Source organism: Antennarius striatus, unplaced genomic scaffold (assembly GCF_040054535.1).
Source record: "Antennarius striatus isolate MH-2024 unplaced genomic scaffold, ASM4005453v1 scaffold_28, whole genome shotgun sequence".
Lineage (NCBI taxonomy): Eukaryota > Metazoa > Chordata > Actinopteri > Lophiiformes > Antennariidae > Antennarius > Antennarius striatus.
Genome location: NW_027172340.1, coordinates 127,501 through 135,000, shown reverse-complemented (window position 1 = coordinate 135,000; position 7,500 = coordinate 127,501).

The window sequence follows — 7,500 nt, the reverse complement described above, 5'->3', positions numbered from 1 at the left end:
AGCCGCCTGCCGGCCCTCCTCCAGCCCCTCTGGAAGCCACGTGCAGGTAGAAGCAGAAAACAGGGCCGTAGGGGCTTCCCCAAGTGGCCGCCATAGCGCCCCCTAGCCTGGGTAGCCGTTGCCGGGCAACCGCCTGCCGGCCCTCCTCCAGCCCCTCTGGAAGCCACGTGCAGGTAGAAGCAGAAAACAGGGCCGTAGGGGCTTCCCCCAGTGGCCGCCATAGCGCCCCCTAGCCTGGGTAGCCGTTGCCGGGCAACCGCCTGCCGGCCCTCCCTCCAGCCCCTCTGGAAGCCACCTGCCTGTAGAAGCAGAAAACGGGGCCGTAGGGGCTTCCTCCAGTGGCCGCTATAGCGCCCTCTAGCCTGGGTAGCCGTTGCCGGGCAACCGCCTGCCGGCCCTCCGGGAGGGGGCGGGGGGGTGGGCCGCTGCCGACACCATGCCGGAACGGCTCACTGTTGCCGGGCAGCCACCTGCCGGCTTCCCCTTCCCTCTCTCTGGAAGCCACTCTCTCAGAGAACCAGCAGGAGGCGCTGTGGGGGCCGCCCGCGTGACCGGGGAGGAGCCTCCGAGGCGGGGAGCCCGAAAACCCACTTTGGTTCCGGAGCTCCAGGAGGGCGGGTCGGCCCGCTTCGGCTATCCGGGATCGGTGCTTCGTGGCTGGGCAGCGGACGGCCGGAGGGCCCCCTCTCCACCTCCAGAGTGAGTGAGACTCTTGTCCAAAAAAAAAAAAAAAAAAAAATTAAAAAAAAAAAAACAACAACACACAACCCCGTGTCGGTTCCGGGCGGAGAGGCCGAACACGCGCTGGCCGTGTACGACCGTCTGCACTGGTGCTCGTATGCGCTCGGGCGGCAGGCCGGCCTCTCCCTCTGGAAGCACAGACTTCCAGCAGGTAGAGGCCAAATACCAGCTAAAAGTGTCCGACGGCAGGCGCTCGTCGGTCGGATTGGCTTAAGCGCATTGTGTGGGGCCTCTGGAGGTCTCCTTCGACAGAGCCCAATCCATATATATGTGATGACAGTCGCCCGTTTCTCCCCCGTTACCTTTCCTCGTCCTCCGGTGGTCTGGCACCGGGGAAATGGCGCCCTCTCGAGGATGCTGCCGGTATTGCAATTTTATTAGCGCCCCTCGTGGATTGAGCTGGTATTTCATGCAGAATCACATCAGCGGCGCTGGGTGAGACTCGGGGCGGCCCGTGGCGGGCCACGGCGGCCCGGTTCGGCTCAGACCCCGCCCGGCAACGCAGCGGGGCCCCTCTGGGCTCCGCCGGAGCCCCTTTTGCCCCATTTTTGAGCAAAATGACAGCTTTCTAAGGCCCAAAGCGGAGCCTGGGAGCAGGAGGGTGAGCTAGCTCCTGCGTAGCATTAGCATGCAGGGACACAGCCTCGGCAGGCAGGGGCTTAGCATTAGCCTGCGGGGACCCGGGCCGGGCAGCCAGGCACTTACACCCAGCCTGGAGGGACCCGGGCCGGGCAGGCAGGGACTTACACCCAGGCTGCAGGGCCCCGGGCTGGGCAGGCAGGGACTTACACCCAGGCTGCAGGGCCCCAGGCTGGGCAGCCGGGCACCCAGCCCCAGCCTGGGGGTCCCCGGGCCAGGCAGCCAGGCACCCCGCCCCAGCCTGCAGGGCCCCAGGCTGGGCAGGCAGGGACTTACACCCAGGCTGCAGGGCCCCAGGCTGGGCAGCCGGGCACCCAGCCCCAGCCTGGGGGTCCCCGGGCCAGGCAGCCAGGCACCCCGCCCCAGCCTGCAGGGCCCCAGGCCGGGCAGCCAGGGACTTACACCCAGCCCTCAGGGCCCCAGTCCAGGCAGCCAGGCACTTACACCCAGCCTGGGGGGCCCCAGCCCGGGCAGCCAGGGACTTAGCATTAGCCTGCGGATCCCCAGCCCAGGCAGCCAGGGACTTAGTGTTAGCCTGCGGAGCCCCAGGCTGGGCAGCCAGGCACCCAGCCCCAGCCTGGGGGCCCCCAGCCAGGGCAGCCAGGCACCCAGCCCCAGCCTGGGGGGCCCCAGCCAGGGCAGCCAGGGACTTAGCATTAGCCTGCGGAGCCCCAGCCAGGGCAGCCAGGCACCCAGCCCCAGCCTGGGGGGCCCCAGCCAGGGCAGCCAGGGACTTAGCATTAGCCTGCGGAGCCCCAGCCCAGGCAGCCAGGGACTTACACCCAGCCCTCAGGGCCCCAGTCCAGGCAGCCAGAGACCCAGCCCCAGCCTGCGGGGCCCCAGGCCGGGCAGCCAGGGACTTACACCCAGCCCTCAGGGCCCCAGTCCAGGCAGCCAGGCACTTACACCCAGCCTGGGGGGCCCCAGCCCGGGCAGCCAGGCACCCAGCCCCAGCCTGCGGGGCCCCAGCCCAGGCAGCCAGGGACTTAGCATTAGCCTGCGGAGCCCCAGCCCAGGCAGCCAGGGACTTAGCATTAGCCTGCGGAGCCCCAGCCAGGGCAGCCAGGCACTTACACCCAGGCTGCGGGGCCCCAGCCCAGACATCCAGGCACCCAGCCCCAGCCTGGGGGGGCCCCAGCCAGGGCAGCCAGGGACTTAGCATTAGCCTGCGGAGCCCCAGCCCTGGCAGTCAGGGACTTTACCCTAGCCTGGAGGGCCCCACGCTGGGCAGGCAGGGACTTTACCCCAGCTTGCGGGGCCCCAGGCTGGGCAGCCAGGCACCCAGCCCCAGCCTGGGGGGCCCCAGCCCAGGCAGCCAGGGCCTTAGCGTTAGCCTGCGGAGCCCCAGGCTGGGCAGCCAGGCACCCAGCCCCAGCCTGGGGGCCCCCAGCCAGGGCAGCCAGGCACCCAGCCCCAGCCTGGGGGGCCCCAGCCAGGGCAGCCAGGGACTTAGCATTAGCCTGCGGAGCCCCAGCCAGGGCAGCCAGGCACCCCGCCCCAGCCTGCAGGGCCCCAGGCTGGGCAGGCAGGGACTTACACCCAGGCTGCAGGGCCCCAGGCTGGGCAGCCAGGCACTTACACCCAGCCTGGGGGGCCCCAGCCCGGGCAGCCAGGAGCCCAGCCCCAGCCTGCGGGGCCCCAGCCAGGGCAGCCAGGCACCCAGCCCCAGCCTGGGGGGCCCCAGCCCAGGCAGCCAGGGACTTAGCATTAGCCTGCGGAGCCCCAGCCCTGGCAGGCAGCACCCAGCCCCAGCCTGCGGGGCCCCAGCCAGGGCAGCCAGGCACTTACACCCAGGCTGCGGGGCCCCAGCCCAGACAGCCAGGCACCCAGCCCCAGCCTGGGGGGGCCCCAGCCAGGGCAGCCAGGGACTTAGCATTAGCCTGCGGAGCCCCAGCCCTGGCAGTCAGGGACTTTACCCTAGCCTGGAGGGCCCCACGCTGGGCAGGCAGGGACTTTACCCCAGCTTGCGGGGCCCCAGGCTGGGACGCCAGGCACCCAGCCCCAGCCTGCGGGGCCCCAGCCAGGGCAGCCAGGCACCCCGGCCCAGCCTGCGGGGCCCCAGCCCTGGCAGTCAGGCACCCAGCCCCAGCCTGCGGGGCCCCAGCCCTGGCAGCCAGGAACTTAGCGTTAGCCTGCGGAGCCCCAGCCCAGGCAGCCAGGGACTTATACCCAGGCTGCGGGGCCCCAGCCCAGGCAGCCAGGCACCCAGCCCCAGCCTGGGGGGCCCCAGGCTGGGCAGGCAGGGACTTTACCCCAGCCTGCGGGGCCCCAGGCCGGGCAGCCAGGGACTTACACCCAGCCCTCAGGGCCCCAGCCCAGGCAGCCAGGCACTTAGCGTTAGCCTGCGGAGCCCCAGCCCAGGCAGCCAGGGACTTATACCCAGGCTGCGGGGCCCCAGCCCAGGCAGCCAGGCACCCAGCCCCAGCCTGGGGGGCCCCAGGCTGGGCAGGCAGGGACTTTACCCCAGCCTGCGGGGCCCCAGGCCGGGCAGCCAGGGACTTACACCCAGCCCTCAGGGCCCCAGTCCAGGCAGCCAGGCACTTAGCGTTAGCCTGCGGAGCCCCAGCCCAGGCAGCCAGGGACTTATACCCAGGCTGCGGGGCCCCAGCCCAGGCAGCCAGGCACCCAGCCCCAGCCCCAGCCTGCGGGGCCCCAGCCCTGGCAGTCAGGGACTTTACCCTAGCCTGGAGGGCCCCAGCCAGGGCAGCCAGGCACTTACACCCAGGCTGCGGGGCCCCAGCACAGACAGCCAGGCACCCAGCCCCAGCCTGGGGGGCCCCAGCCCGGGCAGCCAGGCACTTACACCCAGGCTGCGGGGCCCCAGCACAGACAGCCAGGCACCCAGCCCCAGCCTGGGGGGCCCCAGCCCGGGCAGCCAGGGACTTACACCCAGCCCTCAGGGCCCCAGCCAGGGCAGCCAGGCACTTACACCCAGGCTGCGGGGCCCCAGTCCAGGCAGCCAGGCACCCAGCCCCAGCCTGCGGGGCCCCAGCCCAGACAGCCAGAGACTTAGCATTAGCCTGCGGAGCCCCAGCCCTGGCAGCCAGGGACTTAGCATTAGCCTGCGGAGCCCCAGCCCAGGCAGCCAGGCACTTACACCCAGCCCTCAGGGCCCCAGCCCAGGCAGCCAGGGACTTACACCCAGCCTGGGGGGCCCCAGTCCAGGCAGCCAGGCACTTACACCCAGCCTGGGGGGCCCCAGCCCAGGCAGCCAGGCACCCAGCCCCAGCCTGCGGAGCCCCAGTCCAGGCAGTCAGGGACTTTACCCTAGCCTGCGGGGCCCCAGTCCAGGCAGCCAGGGACTTATACACGGCCTGCGGAGCCCCAGTCCAGGCAGTCAGGGACTTTACCCTAGCCTGCGGGGCCCCAGTCCAGGCAGCCAGGGACTTATACACGGCCTGCGGGGCCCCAGCCCTGGCAGGCAGCACCCAGCACCAGCCTGCGGGGACCCAGCCCAGGCAGCCAGGGACTTAGCGTTAGCCTGCGGAGCCCCAGCCCAGGCAGCCAGGCACTTAGTGTTAGCCTGCGGGGCCCCAGCCCTGGCAGTCAGGGACTTTACCCTAGCCTGGAGGGCCCCAGGCTGGGCAGGCAGGGACTTTACCCCAGCCTGCGGGGCCCCAGGCCGGGCAGCCAGGGACTTACACCCAGCCCTCAGGGCCCCAGTCCAGGCAGCCAGGCACTTACACCCAGCCTGGGGGGCCCCAGCCCAGGCAGCCAGGCACCCAGCCCCAGCCTGCGGAGCCCCAGTCCAGGCAGTCAGGGACTTTACCCTAGCCTGCGGGGCCCCAGTCCAGGCAGCCAGGGACTTACACCCAGCCTGGGGGGCCCCAGCCCAGGCAGCCAGGCACCCAGCCCCAGCCTGCGGAGCCCCAGTCCAGGCAGTCAGGGACTTTACCCTAGCCTGCGGGGCCCCAGTCCAGGCAGCCAGGGACTTATACACGGCCTGCGGGGCCCCAGCCCAGGCAGCCAGGCACCCAGCCCCAGCCTGGGGGGCCCCAGGCTGGGCAGGCAGGGACTTTACCCCAGCCTGCGGGGCCCCAGGCCGGGCAGCCAGGGACTTACACCCAGCCCTCAGGGCCCCAGTCCAGGCAGCCAGGCACTTAGCGTTAGCCTGCGGAGCCCCAGCCCAGGCAGCCAGGGACTTATACCCAGGCTGCGGGGCCCCAGCCCAGGCAGCCAGGCACCCAGCCCCAGCCCCAGCCTGCGGGGCCCCATCCCTGGCAGTCAGGGACTTTACCCCAGCCTGGAGGGCCCCAGCCCAGGCAGCCAGGCACTTAGCGTTAGCCTGCGGAGCCCCAGCCCTGGCAGCCAGGGACTTGCACCCAGCCCTCAGGGCCCCAGTCCAGGCAGCCAGGCACCCCGCCCCAGCCTGCAGGGCCCCAGGCTGGGCAGCCAGGCACCCAGCCCCAGCCTGGGGGGCCCCAGCCCAGGCAGCCAGGGACTTACACCCAGGCTGCAGGGCCCCAGGCTGGGCAGCCGGGCACCCAGCCCCAGCCTGGGGGTCCCCGGGCCAGGCAGCCAGGCACCCCGCCCCAGCCTGCAGGGCCCCAGGCTGGGCAGCCAGGCACCCAGCCCCAGCCTGGGGGGCCCCAGCCAGGGCAGCCAGGGACTTAGCATTAGCCTGCAGAGCCCCAGCCCTGGCAGGCAGCACCCAGCACCAGCCTGCGGGGACCCAGCCCAGGCAGCCAGGGACTTAGCGTTAGCCTGCGGAGCCCCAGCCCAGGCAGCCAGGCACTTAGTGTTAGCCTGCGGGGCCCCAGCCCTGGCAGTCAGGGACTTTACCCTAGCCTGGAGGGCCCCAGGCTGGGCAGGCAGGGACTTTACCCCAGCCTGCGGGGCCCCAGGCCGGGCAGCCAGGGACTTACACCCAGCCCTCAGGGCCCCAGTCCAGGCAGCCAGGCACTTACACCCAGCCTGGGGGGCCCCAGCCCAGGCAGCCAGGCACCCAGCCCCAGCCTGCGGAGCCCCAGTCCAGGCAGTCAGGGACTTTACCCTAGCCTGCGGGGCCCCAGTCCAGGCAGCCAGGGACTTACACCCAGCCTGGGGGGCCCCAGCCCAGGCAGCCAGGCACCCAGCCCCAGCCTGCGGAGCCCCAGTCCAGGCAGTCAGGGACTTTACCCTAGCCTGCGGGGCCCCAGTCCAGGCAGCCAGGGACTTATACACGGCCTGCGGGGCCCCAGCCCAGGCAGCCAGGCACCCAGCCCCAGCCTGGGGGGCCCCAGGCTGGGCAGGCAGGGACTTTACCCCAGCCTGCGGGGCCCCAGGCCGGGCAGCCAGGGACTTACACCCAGCCCTCAGGGCCCCAGTCCAGGCAGCCAGGCACTTAGCGTTAGCCTGCGGAGCCCCAGCCCAGGCAGCCAGGGACTTATACCCAGGCTGCGGGGCCCCAGCCCAGGCAGCCAGGCACCCAGCCCCAGCCCCAGCCTGCGGGGCCCCAGCCCTGGCAGTCAGGGACTTTACCCTAGCCTGGAGGGCCCCAGCCAGGGCAGCCAGGCACTTACACCCAGGCTGCGGGGCCCCAGCACAGACAGCCAGGCACCCAGCCCCAGCCTGGGGGGGCCCAGCCCGGGCAGCCAGGGACTTATACCCAGGCTGCGGGGGCCCAGCCCAGGCAGCCAGGCAGCCAGCCCCAGCCTGGGGGGCCCCAGCCCAGGCAGCCAGGGACTTACACCCAGCCCTGGGGGGCCCCAGCCCGGGCAGCCAGGCACCCAGCCCCAGCCTGCGGGGCCCCAGCCCAGGCAGCCAGGGACTTAGCATTAGCCTGCAGAGCCCCAGCCCTGGCAGGCAGCACCCAGCCCCAGCCTGCGGGGCCCCAGCCAGGGCAGCCAGGCACTTACACCCAGGCTGCGGGGCCCCAGTCCAGGCAGCCAGGCACCCAGCCCCAGCCTGCGGGGCCCCAGCCCAGACAGCCAGAGACTTAGCATTAGCCTGCGGAGCCCCAGCCCTGGCAGCCAGGGACTTAGCATTAGCCTGCGGAGCCCCAGCCCAGGCAGCCAGGCACTTACACCCAGCCCTCAGGGCCCCAGTCCAGGCAGCCAGGCACTTACACCCAGCCTGGGGGGCCCCAGCCCGGGCAGCCAGGCACCCAGCCCCAGCCTGCGGGGCCCCAGCCCAGGCAGC